This window comes from Protomyctophum bolini (assembly GCF_963924005.1).
Source record: "Protomyctophum bolini genome assembly, chromosome: 15".
Classification (NCBI taxonomy): Eukaryota; Metazoa; Chordata; class Actinopteri; order Myctophiformes; family Myctophidae; genus Protomyctophum; species Protomyctophum bolini.
In genome coordinates this window covers 15,974,780-15,994,530 of record NC_137876.1, presented here as the reverse complement: position 1 = coordinate 15,994,530, position 19,751 = coordinate 15,974,780, and positions in this window count along the sequence as shown.

Genomic DNA, 19,751 nt, shown 5'->3' with positions numbered 1-19,751 from the left:
AATGATGATAAACGAGGCTAACCTTTTTTTTTCAAAATTTCAAAAACATCGGCTATAACCCATCGTTTTTGTCATTTTGTCATTTTTTTCAAATCGTCAAAAATGATGAAAAACGGCGCGCTATAGTATGCCGTACAATATGGGCTATAGCCCATGGTCCAAAATGATGAGAAACGAGGCTAACTTTTTTTTCAAAAAATTAAAAAAACATGGGCTATAACCCATCGTTTTTGTCATTTCGTCATTTTTTTCAAATTGTCAAAAATGATGAAAAACGGCGCGCTATAGTATGCCGTACGATATGGGCTATAGCCCATGGTCCAAAATGATGAGAAACGAGGCTAACTTTTTTTTTTTTAATTTAAAAAAACATGGGCTATAACCCATCGTTTTTGTCATTTTGTCATTTTTTTCAAATGCTCAAAAATGATGAAAAACGGCGCGCTATAGTATGCCGTACGATATGGGCTATAGCCCATGGTCCAAAATGATGAGAAACGAGGCTAACTTTTTTTTTCAAAATTTCGTTTTTGTCATTTCATCATTTTTTTCAAATCCTCAAAAATGTAGAAAAACGGCGCGCTATAGTTTGACGTACGATATGGGCTATAGCCCATGGTCCAAAATGATGAGAAACGAGGCTAACCTTTTTTTTCAACATTTCAAAAACATGGGCTATAACCCATCGTTTTTGTCATTTCGTCATTTTTTTCAAATCCTCAAAAATGATGAAAAACGGCGCGCTATAGTATGCCGTACGATATGGGCTATAGCCCATGGTCCAAAATGATGAGAAACGAGGCTAACTTTTTTTTTCAAAATTTCAAAAACATGGGCTATAACCCATCGTTTTTGTCATTTTGTCATTTTTTTCAAATGCTCAAAAATGATGAAAAACGGCGCGCTATAGTATGCCGTACGATATGGGCTATAGCCCATGGTCCAAAATGATGAGAAACGAGGCTAACTTTTTTTTTCAAAATTTCAAAAACATGGGCTATAACCCATCGTTTTTGTCATTTCGTCATTTTTTTCAAATCCTCAAAAATGATGAAAAACGGCGCGCTATAGTATGCCGTACGATATGGGCTATAGCCCATGGTCCAAAATTATGAGAAACGAGGCTAACTTTTTTTTTCAACATTTCAAAAAACATGGGCTATAACCCATCGTTTTTGTCATTTCGTAATTTTTTTCAAATCCTCAAAAATGATGAAAAACGGCGCGCTATAGTATGCCGTACGATATGGGCTATAGCCCATGGTCCAAAATGATGAGAAACGAGGCTAACTTTTTTTTTCAAAATTTCAAAAAACATGGGCTATAACCCATCGTTTTTGTCATTTCGTCATTTTTTTCAAATCCTCAAAAATGATGAAAAACGGCGCCCTATAGTATGCCGTACGATATGGGCTATAGCCCATGGTCCAAAATGATGAGAAACGAGGCTAACTTTTTTTTTTTTAATTTAAAAAAACATGGGCTATAACCCATCGTTTTTGTCATTTTGTCATTTTTTTCAAATGCTCAAAAATGATGAAAAACGGCGCGCTATAGTATGCCGTACGATATGGGCTATAGCCCATGGTCCAAAATGATGAGAAACGAGGCTAACTTTTTTTTTCAAAATTTCGTTTTTGTCATTTCATCATTTTTTTCAAATCCTCAAAAATGTAGAAAAACGGCGCGCTATAGTTTGACGTACGATATGGGCTATAGCCCATGGTCCAAAATGATGAGAAACGAGGCTAACCTTTTTTTTCAACATTTCAAAAACATGGGCTATAACCCATCGTTTTTGTCATTTCGTCATTTTTTTCAAATCCTCAAAAATGATGAAAAACGGCGCGCTATAGTATGCCGTACGATATGGGCTATAGCCCATGGTCCAAAATGATGAGAAACGAGGCTAACTTTTTTTTTCAAAATTTCAAAAACATGGGCTATAACCCATCGTTTTTGTCATTTTGTCATTTTTTTCAAATGCTCAAAAATGATGAAAAACGGCGCGCTATAGTATGCCGTACGATATGGGCTATAGCCCATGGTCCAAAATGATGAGAAACGAGGCTAACTTTTTTTTTCAAAATTTCAAAAACATGGGCTATAACCCATCGTTTTTGTCATTTCGTCATTTTTTTCAAATCCTCAAAAATGATGAAAAACGGCGCGCTATAGTATGCCGTACGATATGGGCTATAGCCCATGGTCCAAAATTATGAGAAACGAGGCTAACTTTTTTTTTCAACATTTCAAAAAACATGGGCTAGAACCCATCGTTTTTGTCATTTCGTAATTTTTTTCAAATCCTCAAAAATGATGAAAAACGGCGCGCTATAGTATGCCGTACGATATGGGCTATAGCCCATGGTCCAAAATGATGAGAAACGAGGCTAACTTTTTTTTTCAAAATTTCAAAAAACATGGGCTATAACCCATCGTTTTTGTCATTTCGTCATTTTTTTCAAATCCTCAAAAATGATGAAAAACGGCGCCCTATAGTATGCCGTACGATATGGGCTATAGCCCATGGTCCAAAATGATGAGAAACGAGGCTAACTTTTTTTTCCAAAATGTCAAAAAACATGGGCTATAACCCATCGTTTTTGTCATTTCGTCATTTTTTTCAAATCCTCAAAAATGATGAAAAACGGCGCGCTATAGTATGCCGTACGATATGGGCTATAGCCCATGATCCAAAATGATGAGAAACGAGGCTAACTTTTTTTTCAAAATTTCAAAAAACATGGGCTATAACCCATCGTTTTTGTCATTTCGTCATTTTTTTCAAATCGTCAAAAATGATGAAAAACGGCGCGCTATAGTATGCCGTACGATATGGGCTATAGCCCATGGTCCAAAATGATGAGAAACGAGGATAACTTTTTTTTTCAAAATTTCAAAAAACATGGGCTATAACCCATCGTTTTTGTCATTTTTTTCAAATGCTCAAAAATGATGAAAAACGGCGCGCTATAGTATGCCGTACGATATGGGCTATAGCCCATGGTCCAAAATGATGAGAAACGAAGCTAACTTTTTTTTTTAAAAATTTCAAAAACATGGGCTATAACCCATCGTTTTTGTCATTTCGTCATTTTTTTCAAATCATCAAAAATGATGAAAAACGGCGCGCTATAGTATGCCGTACGATATGGGCTATAGCCCATGGTCCAAAATGATGAGAAACGAGGCTAACTTTTTTTTCCAAAATTTCAAAAACATGGGCTATAACCCATCGTTTTTGTCATTTCGTCATTTTTTTCAAATCGTCAAAAATGATGAAAAACGGCGCGCTATAGTATGCCGTACGATATGGGCTATAGCCCATGGTCCAAAATGATGAGAAACGAGGCTAACTTTTTTTTCAAAATTAAAAAAAACATGGGCTATAACCCATCGTTTTTGTCATTTCGTCATTTTTTTCAAATTGTCAAAAATGATGAAAAACGGCGCGCTATAGTATGCCGTACGATATGGGCTATAGCCCATGGTCCAAAATGATGAGAAACGAGGCTAACTTTTTTTTTTTTAATTTCAAAAACATGGGCTATAACCCATCGTTTTTGTCATTTCGTCATTTTTTTCAAATCGTCAAAAATGATGAAAAACGGCGCGCTATAGTATGCCGTACGATATGGGCTATAGCCCATGGTCCAAAATGATGAGAAACGAGGCTAACTTTTTTTTCCAAAATTTCAAAAACATGGGCTATAACCCATCGTTTTTGTCATTTCGTCATTTTTTTCAAATCGTCAAAAATGATGAAAAACGGCGCGCTATAGTATGCCGTACGATATGGGCTATAGCCCATGGTCCAAAATGATGAGAAACGAGGCTAACTTTTTTTTTCAACATTTCAAAAAACATGGGCTATAACCCATCGTTTTTGTCATTTCGTCATTTTTTTCAAATCCTCAAAAATGATGAAAAACGGCGCGCTATAGTATGCCGTACGATATGGGCTATAGCCCATGGTCCAAAATGATGAGAAACGAGGCTAACTTTTTTTTTCAACATTTCAAAAAACATGGGCTATAACCCATCGTTTTTGTCATTTCGTCATTTTTTTCAAATCCTCAAAAATGATGAAAAACGGCGTGCTATAGTATGCCGTACGATATGGGCTATAGCCCATGGTCCAAAATGATGAGAAACGAGGCTAACTTTTTTTTTCAAAATTTCAAAAAACATGGGCTATAACCCATCGTTTTTGTCATTTCGTCATTTTTTTCAAATCCTCAAAAATGATGAAAAACGGCGCCCTATAGTATGCCGTACGATATGGGCTATAGCCCATGGTCCAAAATGATGAGAAACGAGGCTAACTTTTTTTTTCAAAATTTAAAAAAACATGGGCTATAACGCATCGTTTTTGTCATTTTTTTCAAATCCTCAAAAATGATGAAAACGGCGCGCTATAGTATGCCGTACGATATGGGCTATAGCCCATGGTCCAAAATAATGAGAAACGAGGCAAACTTTTTTTTTCAAAATTTCAAAAACATGGGCTATAACCCATCGTTTTTGTCATTTTGTCATTTTTTTCAAATCGTCAAAAATGATGAAAAACGGCGCGCTATAGTATGCCATACGATATGGGCTATAGCCCATGGTCCAAAATGATGAGAAACGAGGCTAACTTTTTTTTTCAAAATTTCAAAAACATGGGCTATAACCCATCGTTTTTGTCATTTCGTCATTTTTTTCAAATCCTCAAAAATGATGAAAAATGGCGCGCTATAGTATGCCGTACGATATGGGCTATAGCCCATGGTCCAAAATGATGAGAAACGAGGCTAACTTTTTTTTTCAAAATTTCAAAAACATGGGCTATAACCCATCGTTTTTGTCATTTCGTCATTTTTTTCAAATCGTCAAAAATGATGAAAAACGGCGCGCTATAGTATACCGTACGATATGGGCTATAGCCCATGGTCCAAAATGATGAGAAACGAGGCTAACTTATTTTTCCAAAATTTCAAAAACATGGGCTATAACCCATCGTTTTTGTCATTTCGTCATTTTTTTCAAATCGTCAAAAATGATGAAAAACGGCGCGCTATAGTATGCCGTACGATATGGGCTATAGCCCATGGTCCAAAATGATGAGAAACGAGGCTAACTTTTTTTTCAAAAATTAAAAAAAACATGGGCTATAACCCATCGTTTTTGTCATTTCGTCATTTTTTTCAAATTGTCAAAAATGATGAAAAACGGCGCGCTATAGTATGCCGTACGATATGGGCTATAGCCCATGGTCCAAAATGATGAGAAACGAGGCTAACTTTTTTTTTCAAAATTTCAAAAAACATGGGCTATAACGCATCGTTTTTGTCATTTTTTTCAAATCCTCAAAAATGATGAAAAACGGCGCGCTATAGTATGCCGTACGATATGGGCTATAGCCCATGGTCCAAAATAATGAGAAACGAGGCAAACTTTTTTTTTCAAAATTTCAAAAACATGGGCTATAACCCATCGTTTTTGTCATTTCGTCATTTTTTTCAAATCGTCAAAAATGATGAAAAACGGCGCGCTATAGTATGCCATACGATATGGGCTATAGCCCATGGTCCAAAATGATGAGAAACGAGGCTAACTTTTTTTTTCAAAATTTCAAAAACATGGGCTATAACCCATCGTTTTTGTCATTTCGTCATTTTTTTCAAATCCTCAAAAATGATGAAAAACGGCGCGCTATAGTATGCCGTACGATATGGGCTATAGCCCATGGTCCAAAATGATGAGAAACGAGGCTAACCTTTTTTTTTCAAAATTTCAAAAACATGGGCTATAACCCATCGTTTTTGTCATTTCGTCATTTTTTTCAAATCGTCAAAAATGATGAAAAACGGCGCGCTATAGTATGCCGTACGATATGGGCTATAGCCCATGGTCCAAAATGATGAGAAACGAGGCTAACTTTTTTTTCCAAAATTTCAAAAACATGGGCTATAACCCATCGTTTTTGTCATTTCGTCATTTTTTTCAAATCGTCAAAAATGATGAAAAACGGCGCGCTATAGTATGCCGTACGATATGGGCTATAGCCCATGGTCCAAAATGATGAGAAACGAGGCTAACTTTTTTTTCAAAAATAAAAAAAAACATGGGCTATAACCCATCGTTTTTGTCATTTCGTCATTTTTTTCAAATTGTCAAAAATGATGAAAAACGGCGCGCTATAGTATGCCGTACGATATGGGCTATAGCCCATGGTCCAAAATGATGAGAAACGAGGCTAACTTTTTTTTTTTAATTTCAAAAAACATGGGCTATAGCCCATATCGTACGTCAAACTATAGCGCGCCGTTTTTCATCATTTTTGAAAATCGCAACGTTTTTCATCCATCGTTTTTGTCATTTTGTCATTTTTTTTCAAATGCTCAAAAATGATGAAAAACGGCGCGCTATAGTATGCCGTACGATATGGGCTATAGCCCATGGTCCAAAATGATGAGAAACGAGGCTAACTTTTTTTTTCAAAATTTCAAAAACATGGGCTATAACCCATCGTTTTTGTCATTTCGTCATTTTTTTCAAATCCTCAAAAATGATGAAAAACGGCGCGCTATAGTTTGACGTACGATATGGGCTATAGCCCATGGTCCAAAATGATGAGAAACGAGGCTAACCTTTTTTTTCAACATTTCAAAAACATGGGCTATAACCCATCGTTTTTGTCATTTCGTCATTTTTTTCAAATCCTCAAAAATGATGAAAAACGGCGCGCTATAGTATGCCGTACGATATGGGCTATAGCCCATGGTCCAAAATGATGAGAAACGAGGCTAACTTTTTTTTTCAAAATTTCAAAAACATGGGCTATAACCCATCGTTTTTGTCATTTTGTCATTTTTTTCAAATGCTCAAAAATGATGAAAAACGGCGCGCTATAGTATGCCGTACGATATGGGCTATAGCCCATGGTCCAAAATGATGAGAAACGAGGCTAACTTTTTTTTTCAAAATTTCAAAAACATGGGCTATAACCCATCGTTTTTGTCATTTCGTCATTTTTTTCAAATCCTCAAAAATGATGAAAAACGGCGCGCTATAGTATGCCGTACGATATGGGCTATAGCCCATGGTCCAAAATGATGAGAAACGAGGCTAACTTTTTTTTTCAACATTTCAAAAAACATGGGCTATAACCCATCGTTTTTGTCATTTCGTCATTTTTTTCAAATCCTCAAAAATGATGAAAAACGGCGCCCTATAGTATGCCGTACGATATGGGCTATAGCCCATGGTCCAAAATGATGAGAAACGAGGCTAACTTTTTTTTCCAAAATGTCAAAAAACATGGGCTATAACCCATCGTTTTTGTCATTTCGTCATTTTTTTCAAATCCTCAAAAATGATGAAAAACGGCGCGCTATAGTATGCCGTACGATATGGGCTATAGCCCATGATCCAAAATGATGAGAAACGAGGCTAACTTTTTTTTCAAAATTTCAAAAAACATGGGCTATAACCCATCGTTTTTGTCATTTCGTCATTTTTTTCAAATCGTCAAAAATGATGAAAAACGGCGCGCTATAGTATGCCGTACGATATGGGCTATAGCCCATGGTCCAAAATGATGAGAAACGAGGATAACTTTTTTTTTCAAAATTTCAAAAAACATGGGCTATAACCCATCGTTTTTGTCATTTTTTTCAAATGCTCAAAAATGATGAAAAACGGCGCGCTATAGTATGCCGTACGATATGGGCTATAGCCCATGGTCCAAAATGATGAGAAACGAGGCTAACTTTTTTTTTCAAAATTTCAAAAACATGGGCTATAACCCATCGTTTTTGTCATTTCGTCATTTTTTTCAAATCGTCAAAAATGATGAAAAACGGCGCGCTATAGTATGCCGTACGATATGGGCTATAGCCCATGGTCCAAAATGATGAGAAACGAGGCTAACTTTTTTTTCAAAATTTAAAAAAACATGGGCTATAACCCATCGTTTTTGTCATTTCGTCATTTTTTTCAAATTGTCAAAAATGATGAAAAACGGCGCGCTATAGTATGCCGTACGATATGGGCTATAGCCCATGGTCCAAAATGATGAGAAACGAGGCTAACTTTTTTTTTTTTAATTTAAAAAACATGGGCTATAACCCATCGTTTTTGTCATTTCGTCATTTTTTTCAAATCGTCAAAAATGATGAAAAACGGCGCGCTATAGTATGCCGTACGATATGGGCTATAGCCCATGGTCCAAAATGATGAGAAACGAGGCTAACTTTTTTTTTCAAATTTTCAAAAAACATGGGCTATAACCCATCGTTTTTGTCATTTTGTCATTTTTTTCAAATGCTCAAAAATGATGAAAAACGGCGCGCTATAGTATGCCGTACGATATGGGCTATAGCCCATGGTCCAAAATGATGAGAAACGAGGCTAACTTTTTTTTTCAAAATTTCAAAAACATGGGCTATAACCCATCGTTTTTGTAATTTCGTCATTTTTTTCAAATCCTCAAAAATGATGAAAAACGGCGTGCTATAGTATGCCGTACGATATGGGCTATAGCCCATGGTCCAAAATGATGAGAAACGAGGCTAACTTTTTTTTTCAAAATTTCAAAAAACATGGGCTATAACCCATCGTTTTTGTCATTTCGTCATTTTTTTCAAATCCTCAAAAATGATGAAAAACGGCGCCCTATAGTATGCCGTACGATATGGGCTATAGCCCATGGTCCAAAATGATGAGAAACGAGGCTAACTTTTTTTTTCAAAATTTCAAAAAACATGGGCTATAACGCATCGTTTTTGTCATTTTTTTCAAATCCTCAAAAATGATGAAAAACGGCGCGCTATAGTATGCCGTACGATATGGGCTATAGCCCATGGTCCAAAATAATGAGAAACGAGGCTAACTTTTTTTTTCAAAATTTCAAAAACATGGGCTATAAGCCTATAACCCATCGTTTTTGTCATTTCGTCATTTTTTTCAAATCGTCAAAAATGATGAAAAACGGCGCGCTATAGTATGCCATACGATATGGGCTATAGCCCATGGTCCAAAATGATGAGAAACGAGGCTAACTTTTTTTTTCAAAATTTCAAAAACATGGGCTATAACCCATCGTTTTTGTCATTTCGTCATTTTTTTCAAATCGTCAAAAATGATGAAAAACGGCGCGCTATAGTATGCCGTACGATATGGGCTATAGCCCATGGTCCAAAATGATGAGAAACGAGGCTAACTTTTTTTTTCAAAATTGATGAAAAACGGCGCGTTATAGTATGCCGTACGATATGGGCTATAGCCCATGGTCCAAAATGATGAGAAACGAGGCTAACTTTTTTTTTCAAAATTTCAAAAACATGGGCTATAACCCATCGTTTTTGTCATTTTGTCATTTTTTTCAAATCCTCAAAAATGATGAAAAACGGCGCCCTATAGTATGCCGTACGATATGGGCTATAGCCCATGGTCCAAAATGATGAGAAACGAGACTAACTTTTTTTTCCAAAATGTCAAAAAACATGGGCTATAACCCATCGTTTTTGTCATTTCGTCATTTTTTTCAAATCCTCAAAAATGATGAAAAACGGCGCGCTATAGTATGCCGTACGATATGGGCTATAGCCCATGATCCAAAATGATGAGAAACGAGGCTAACTTTTTTTTCAAAATTTCAAAAAACATGGGCTATAACCCATCGTTTTTGTCATTTCGTCATTTTTTTCAAATAGTCAAAAATGATGAAAAACGGCGCGCTATAGTATGCCGTACGATATGGGCTATAGCCCATGGTCCAAAATGATGAGAAACGAGGATAACTTTTTTTTTCAAAATTTCAAAAACATGGGCTATAACCCATCGTTTTTGTCATTTCGTCATTTTTTTCAAATCGTCAAAAATGATGAAAAACGGCGCGCTATAGTATGCCGTACGATATGGGCTATAGCCCATGGTCCAAAATGATGAGAAACGAGGCTAACTTTTTTTTTCAAAATTGATGAAAAACGGCGCGCTATAGTATGCCGTACGATATGGGCTATAGCCCATGGTCCAAAATGATGAGAAACGAGGCTAACTTTTTTTTTCAAAATTTCAAAAACATGGGCTATAACCCATCGTTTTTGTCATTTTGTCATTTTTTTCAAATCCTCAAAAATGATGAAAAACGGCGCCCTATAGTATGCCGTACGATATGGGCTATAGCCCATGGTCCAAAATGATGAGAAACGAGACTAACTTTTTTTTCCAAAATGTCAAAAAACATGGGCTATAACCCATCGTTTTTGTCATTTCGTCATTTTTTTCAAATCCTCAAAAATGATGAAAAACGGCGCGCTATAGTATGCCGTACGATATGGGCTATAGCCCATGATCCAAAATGATGAGAAACGAGGCTAACTTTTTTTTCAAAATTTCAAAAAACATGGGCTATAACCCATCGTTTTTGTCATTTCGTCATTTTTTTCAAATCGTCAAAAATGATGAAAAACGGCGCGCTATAGTATGCCGTACGATATGGGCTATAGCCCATGGTCCAAAATGATGAGAAACGAGGCTAACTTTTTTTTTCAAAATTTCAAAAACATGGGCTATAACCCATCGTTTTTGTCATTTCGTCATTTTTTTCAAATCGTCAAAAATGATGAAAAACGGCGCGCTATAGTATGCCGTACGATATGGGCTATAGCCCATGGTCCAAAATGATGAGAAACGAGGCTAACTTTTTTTTCCAAAATTTCAAAAACATGGGCTATAACCCATCGTTTTTGTCATTTCGTCATTTTTTTCAAATCGTCAAAAATGATGAAAAACGGCGCGCTATAGTATGCCGTACGATATGGGCTATAGCCCATGGTCCAAAATGATGAGAAACGAGGCTAACTTTTTTTTTCAAAATTTCAAAAAACATGGGCTATAACCCATCGTTTTTGTCATTTTTTTCAAATGCTCAAAAATGATGAAAAACGGCGCGCTATAGTATGCCGTACGATATGGGCTATAGCCCATGGTCCAAAATGATGAGAAACGAGGCTAACTTTTTTTTTCAAAATTTCAAAAACATGGGCTATAACCCATCGTTTTTGTCATTTCGTCATTTTTTTCAAATCGTCAAAAATGATGAAAAACGGCGCGCTATAGTATGCCGTACGATATGGGCTATAGCCCATGGTCCAAAATGATGAGAAACGAGGCTAACTTTTTTTTCCAAAATTTCAAAAACATGGGCTATAACCCATCGTTTTTGTCATTTCGTCATTTTTTTCAAATCGTCAAAAATGATGAAAAACGGCGCGCTATAGTATGCCGTACGATATGGGCTATAGCCCATGGTCCAAAATGATGAGAAACGAGGCTAACTTTTTTTTCCAAAATTTCAAAAACATGGGCTATAACCCATCGTTTTTGTCATTTCGTCATTTTTTTCAAATCGTCAAAAATGATGAAAAACGGCGCGCTATAGTATGCCGTACGATATGGGCTATAGCCCATGGTCCAAAATGATGAGAAACGAGGCTAACCTTTTTTTCAAAAATTTAAAAAAACATGGGCTATAACCCATCGTTTTTGTCATTTCGTCATTTTTTTCAAATTGTCAAAAATGATGAAAAACGGCGCGCTATAGTATGCCGTACGATATGGGCTATAGCCCATGGTCCAAAATGATGAGAAACGAGGCTAACTTTTTTTTTCAAAATTTCAAAAACATGGGCTATAACCCATCGTTTTTGTCATTTCGTCATTTTTTTCAAATCGTCAAAAATGATGAAAAACGGCGCGCTATAGTATGCCGTACGATATGGGCTATAGCCCATGGTCCAAAATGATGAGAAACGAGGCTAACTTTTTTTTCCAAAATTTCAAAAACATGGGCTATAACCCATCGTTTTTGTCATTTCGTCATTTTTTTCAAATCGTCAAAAATGATGAAAAACGGCGCGCTATAGTATGCCGTACGATATGGGCTATAGCCCATGGTCCAAAATGATGAGAAACGAGGCTAACTTTTTTTTCAAAAATTTAAAAAAACATGGGCTATAACCCATCGTTTTTGTCATTTCGTCATTTTTTTCAAATTGTCAAAAATGATGAAAAACGGCGCGCTATAGTATGCCGTACGATATGGGCTATAGCCCATGGTCCAAAATGATGAGAAACGAGGATAACTTTTTTTTTCAAAATTTCAAAAAACATGGGCTATAACCCATCGTTTTTGTCATTTTTTTCAAATCCTCAAAAATGATGAAAAACGGCGCGCTATAGTATGCCGTACGATATGGGCTATAGCCCATGGTCCAAAATGATGAGAAACGAGGCTAACCTTTTTTTTTCAAAATTTCAAAAACATGGGCTATAACCCATCGTTTTTGTCATTTCGTCATTTTTTTCAAATCGTCAAAAATGATGAAAAACGGCGCGCTATAGTATGCCGTACGATATGGGCTGTAGCCCATGGTCCAAAATGATGAGAAACGAGGCTAACTTTTTTTTCCAAAATTTCAAAAACATGGGCTATAACCCATCGTTTTTGTCATTTCGTCATTTTTTTCAAATCGTCAAAAATGATGAAAAACGGCGCTCTATAGTATGCCGTACGATATGGGCTATAGCCCATGGTCCAAAATGATGAGAAACGAGGCTAACCTTTTTTTTTCAAAATTTCAAAAACATGGGCTATAACCCATCGTTTTTGTCATTTCGTCATTTTTTTCAAATCGTCAAAAATGATGAAAAACGGCGCGCTATAGTATGCCGTACGATATGGGCTATAGCCCATGGTCCAAAATGATGAGAAACGAGGCTAACTTTTTTTTCCAAAATTTCAAAAACATGGGCTATAACCCATCGTTTTTGTCATTTCGTCATTTTTTTCAAATCGTCAAAAATGATGAAAAACGGCGCGCTATAGTATGCCGTACGATATGGGCTATAGCCCATGGTCCAAAATGATGAGAAACGAGGCTAACTTTTTTTTCAAAAATAAAAAAAAACATGGGCTATAACCCATCGTTTTTGTCATTTCGTCATTTTTTTCAAATTGTCAAAAATGATGAAAAACGGCGCGCTATAGTATGCCGTACGATATGGGCTATAGCCCATGGTCCAAAATGATGAGAAACGAGGCTAACTTTTTTTTTTTAAATTTCAAAAAACATGGGCTATAACCCATCGTTTTTGTCATTTTGTCATTTTTTTTCAAATGCTCAAAAATGATGAAAAACGGCGCGCTATAGTATGCCGTACGATATGGGCTATAGCCCATGGTCCAAAATGATGAGAAACGAGGCTAACTTTTTTTTTCAAAATTTCAAAAACATGGGCTATAACCCATCGTTTTTGTCATTTCGTCATTTTTTTCAAATCCTCAAAAATGATGAAAAACGGCGCGCTATAGTTTGACGTACGATATGGGCTATAGCCCATGGTCCAAAATGATGAGAAACGAGGCTAACCTTTTTTTTCAACATTTCAAAAACATGGGCTATAACCCATCGTTTTTGTCATTTCGTCATTTTTTTCAAATCCTCAAAAATGATGAAAAACGGCGCGCTATAGTATGCCGTACGATATGGGCTATAGCCCATGGTCCAAAATGATGAGAAACGAGGCTAACTTTTTTTTTCAAAATTTCAAAAACATGGGCTATAACCCATCGTTTTTGTCATTTTGTCATTTTTTTCAAATGCTCAAAAATGATGAAAAACGGCGCGCTATAGTATGCCGTACGATATGGGCTATAGCCCATGGTCCAAAATGATGAGAAACGAGGCTAACTTTTTTTTTCAAAATTTCAAAAACATGGGCTATAACCCATCGTTTTTGTCATTTCGTCATTTTTTTCAAATCCTCAAAAATGATGAAAAACGGCGCGCTATAGTATGCCGTACGATATGGGCTATAGCCCATGGTCCAAAATGATGAGAAACGAGGCTAACTTTTTTTTTCAACATTTCAAAAAACATGGGCTATAACCCATCGTTTTTGTCATTTCGTCATTTTTTTCAAATCCTCAAAAATGATGAAAAACGGCGCCCTATAGTATGCCGTACGATATGGGCTATAGCCCATGGTCCAAAATGATGAGAAACGAGGCTAACTTTTTTTTCCAAAATGTCAAAAAACATGGGCTATAACCCATCGTTTTTGTCATTTCGTCATTTTTTTCAAATCCTCAAAAATGATGAAAAACGGCGCGCTATAGTATGCCGTACGATATGGGCTATAGCCCATGATCCAAAATGATGAGAAACGAGGCTAACTTTTTTTTCAAAATTTCAAAAAACATGGGCTATAACCCATCGTTTTTGTCATTTCGTCATTTTTTTCAAATCGTCAAAAATGATGAAAAACGGCGCGCTATAGTATGCCGTACGATATGGGCTATAGCCCATGGTCCAAAATGATGAGAAACGAGGATAACTTTTTTTTTCAAAATTTCAAAAAACATGGGCTATAACCCATCGTTTTTGTCATTTTTTTCAAATGCTCAAAAATGATGAAAAACGGCGCGCTATAGTATGCCGTACGATATGGGCTATAGCCCATGGTCCAAAATGATGAGAAACGAGGCTAACTTTTTTTTTCAAAATTTCAAAAACATGGGCTATAACCCATCGTTTTTGTCATTTCGTCATTTTTTTCAAATCGTCAAAAATGATGAAAAACGGCGCGCTATAGTATGCCGTACGATATGGGCTATAGCCCATGGTCCAAAATGATGAGAAACGAGGCTAACTTTTTTTTCCAAAATTTCAAAAACATGGGCTATAACCCATCGTTTTTGTCATTTCGTCATTTTTTTCAAATCGTCAAAAATGATGAAAAACGGCGCGCTATAGTATGCCGTACGATATGGGCTATAGCCCATGGTCCAAAATGATGAGAAACGAGGCTAACTTTTTTTTCAAAATTTAAAAAAACATGGGCTATAACCCATCGTTTTTGTCATTTCGTCATTTTTTTCAAATTGTCAAAAATGATGAAAAACGGCGCGCTATAGTATGCCGTACGATATGGGCTATAGCCCATGGTCCAAAATGATGAGAAACGAGGCTAACTTTTTTTTTTTTAATTTAAAAAACATGGGCTATAACCCATCGTTTTTGTCATTTCGTCATTTTTTTCAAATCGTCAAAAATGATGAAAAACGGCGCGCTATAGTATGCCGTACGATATGGGCTATAGCCCATGGTCCAAAATGATGAGAAACGAGGCTAACTTTTTTTTTCAAAATTTCAAAAAACATGGGCTATAACCCATCGTTTTTGTCATTTTGTCATTTTTTTCAAATGCTCAAAAATGATGAAAAACGGCGCGCTATAGTATGCCGTACGATATGGGCTATAGCCCATGGTCCAAAATGATGAGAAATGAGGCTAACTTTTTTTTTCAAAATTTCAAAAACATGGGCTATAACCCATCGTTTTTGTAATTTCGTCATTTTTTTCAAATCCTCAAAAATGATGAAAAACGGCGTGCTATAGTATGCCGTACGATATGGGCTATAGCCCATGGTCCAAAATGATGAGAAACGAGGCTAACTTTTTTTTTCAAAATTTCAAAAAACATGGGCTATAACCCATCGTTTTTGTCATTTCGTCATTTTTTTCAAATCCTCAAAAATGATGAAAAACGGCGCCCTATAGTATGCCGTACGATATGGGCTATAGCCCATGGTCCAAAATGATGAGAAACGAGGCTAACTTTTTTTTTCAAAATTTCAAAAAACATGGGCTATAACGCATCGTTTTTGTCATTTTTTTCAAATCCTCAAAAATGATGAAAAACGGCGCGCTATAGTATGCCGTACGATATGGGCTATAGCCCATGGTCCAAAATAATGAGAAACGAGGCTAACTTTTTTTTTCAAAATTTCAAAAACATGGGCTATAAGCCTATAACCCATCGTTTTTGTCATTTCGTCATTTTTTTCAAATCGTCAAAAATGATGAAAAACGGCGCGCTATAGTATGCCATACGATATGGGCTATAGCCCATGGTCCAAAATGATGAGAAACGAGGCTAACTTTTTTTTTCAAAATTTCAAAAACATGGGCTATAACCCATCGTTTTTGTCATTTCGTCATTTTTTTCAAATCGTCAAAAATGATGAAAAACGGCGCGCTATAGTATGCCGTACGATATGGGCTATAGCCCATGGTCCAAAATGATGAGAAACGAGGCTAACTTTTTTTTTCAAAATTGATGAAAAACGGCGCGCTATAGTATGCCGTACGATATGGGCTATAGCCCATGGTCCAAAATGATGAGAAACGAGGCTAACTTTTTTTTTCAAAATTTCAAAAACATGGGCTATAACCCATCGTTTTTGTCATTTTGTCATTTTTTTCAAATCCTCAAAAATGATGAAAAACGGCGCCCTATAGTATGCCGTACGATATGGGCTATAGCCCATGGTCCAAAATGATGAGAAACGAGACTAACTTTTTTTTCCAAAATGTCAAAAAACATGGGCTATAACCCATCGTTTTTGTCATTTCGTCATTTTTTTCAAATCCTCAAAAATGATGAAAAACGGCGCGCTATAGTATGCCGTACGATATGGGCTATAGCCCATGATCCAAAATGATGAGAAACGAGGCTAACTTTTTTTTCAAAATTTCAAAAAACATGGGCTATAACCCATCGTTTTTGTCATTTCGTCATTTTTTTCAAATCGTCAAAAATGATGAAAAACGGCGCGCTATAGTATGCCGTACGATATGGGCTATAGCCCATGGTCCAAAATGATGAGAAACGAGGATAACTTTTTTTTTCAAAATTTCAAAAAACATGGGCTATAACCCATCGTTTTTGTCATTTTTTTCAAATGCTCAAAAATGATGAAAAACGGCGCGCTATAGTATGCCGTACGATATGGGCTATAGCCCATGGTCCAAAATGATGAGAAACGAGGCTAACTTTTTTTTTCAAAATTTCAAAAACATGGGCTATAACCCATCGTTTTTGTCATTTCGTCATTTTTTTCAAATCGTCAAAAATGATGAAAAACGGCGCGCTATAGTATGCCGTACGATATGGGCTATAGCCCATGGTCCAAAATGATGAGAAACGAGGCTAACTTTTTTTTCCAAAATTTCAAAAACATGGGCTATAACCCATCGTTTTTGTCATTTCGTCATTTTTTTCAAATCGTCAAAAATGATGAAAAACGGCGCGCTATAGTATGCCGTACGATATGGGCTATAGCCCATGTTCCAAAATGATGAGAAACGAGGCTAACTTTTTTTTCCAAAATTTCAAAAACATGGGCTATAACCCATCGTTTTTGTCATTTCGTCATTTTTTTCAAATCGTCAAAAATGATGAAAAACGGCGCGCTATAGTATGCCGTACGATATGGGCTATAGCCCATGGTCCAAAATGATGAGAAACGAGGCTAACCTTTTTTTCAAAAATTTAAAAAAACATGGGCTATAACCCATCGTTTTTGTCATTTCGTCATTTTTTTCAAATTGTCAAAAATGATGAAAAACGGCGCGCTATAGTATGCCGTACGATATGGGCTATAGCCCATGGTCCAAAATGATGAGAAACGAGGCTAACTTTTTTTTTCAAAATTTCAAAAACATGGGCTATAACCCATCGTTTTTGTCATTTCGTCATTTTTTTCAAATCGTCAAAAATGATGAAAAACGGCGCGCTATAGTATGCCGTACGATATGGGCTATAGCCCATGGTCCAAAATGATGAGAAACGAGGCTAACTTTTTTTTCCAAAATGTCAAAAACATGGGCTATAACCCATCGTTTTTGTCATTTCGTCATTTTTTTCAAATCGTCAAAAATGATGAAAAACGGCGCGCTATAGTATGCCGTACGATATGGGCTATAGCCCATGGTCCAAAATGATGAGAAACGAGGCTAACTTTTTTTTCAAAAATTTAAAAAAACATGGGCTATAACCCATCGTTTTTGTCATTTCGTAATTTTTTTCAAATTGTCAAAAATGATGAAAAACGGCGCGCTATAGTATGCCGTACGATATGGGCTATAGCCCATGGTCCAAAATGATGAGAAACGAGGATAACCTTTTTTTTTCAAAATTTCAAAAAACATGGGCTATAACCCATCGTTTTTGTCATTTTTTTCAAATCGTCAAAAATGATGAAAAACGGCGCGCTATAGTATGCCGTACGATATGGGCTATAGCCCATGTTCCAAAATGATGAGAAACGAGGCTAACTTTTTTTTCCAAAATTTCAAAAACATGGGCTATAACCCATCGTTTTTGTCATTTCGTCATTTTTTTCAAATCGTCAAAAATGATGAAAAACGGCGCGCTATAGTATGCCGTACGATATGGGCTATAGCCCATGGTCCAAAATGATGAGAAACGAGGCTAACCTTTTTTTCAAAAATTTAAAAAAACATGGGCTATAACCCATCGTTTTTGTCATTTCGTCATTTTTTTCAAATTGTCAAAAATGATGAAAAACGGCGCGCTATAGTATGCCGTACGATATGGGCTATAGCCCATGGTCCAAAATGATGAGAAACGAGGCTAACTTTTTTTTTCAAAATTTCAAAAACATGGGCTATAACCCATCGTTTTTGTCATTTCGTCATTTTTTTCAAATCGTCAAAAATGATGAAAAACGGCGCGCTATAGTATGCCGTACGATATGGGCTATAGCCCATGGTCCAAAATGATGAGAAACGAGGCTAACTTTTTTTTCCAAAATGTCAAAAACATGGGCTATAACCCATCGTTTTTGTCATTTCGTCATTTTTTTCAAATCGTCAAAAATGATGAAAAACGGCGCGCTATAGTATGCCGTACGATATGGGCTATAGCCCATGGTCCAAAATGATGAGAAACGAGGCTAACTTTTTTTTCAAAAATTTAAAAAAACATGGGCTATAACCCATCGTTTTTGTCATTTCGTAATTTTTTTCAAATTGTCAAAAATGATGAAAAACGGCGCGCTATAGTATGCCGTACGATATGGGCTATAGCCCATGGTCCAAAATGATGAGAAACGAGGATAACCTTTTTTTTTCAAAATTTCAAAAAACATGGGCTATAACCCATCGTTTTTGTCATTTTTTTCAAATCCTCAAAAATGATGAAAAACGGCGCGCTATAGTATGCCGTACGATATGGGCTATAGCCCATGGTCCAAAATGATGAGAAACGAGGCTAACCTTTTTTTTTCAAAATTTCAAAAACATGGGCTATAACCCATCGTTTTTGTCATTTCGTCATTTTTTTCAAATCGTCAAAAATGATGAAAAACGGCGCGCTATAGTATGCCGTACGATATGGGCTGTAGCCCATGGTCCAAAATGATGAGAAACGAGGCTAACTTTTTTTTCCAAAATTTCAAAAACATGGGCTATAACCCATCGTTTTTGTCATTTCGTCATTTTTTTCAAATCGTCAAAAATGATGAAAAACGGCGCTCTATAGTATGCCGTACGATATGGGCTATAGCCCATGGTCCAAAATGATGAGAAACGAGGCTAACTTTTTTTTCAAAAATTTAAAAAAACATGGGCTATAACCCATCGTTTTTGTCATTTCGTCATTTTTTTCAAATCCTCAAAAATGATGAAAAACGGCGCGCTATAGTATGCCGTACGATATGGGCTATAGCCCATGGTCCAAAATGATGAGAAACGAGGCTAACTTTTTTTTTTTTAATTTAAAAAAACATGGGCTATAACCCATCGTTTTTGTCATTTTGTCATTTTTTTCAAATGCTCAAAAATGATGAAAAACGGCGCGCTATAGTATGCCGTACGATATGGGCTATA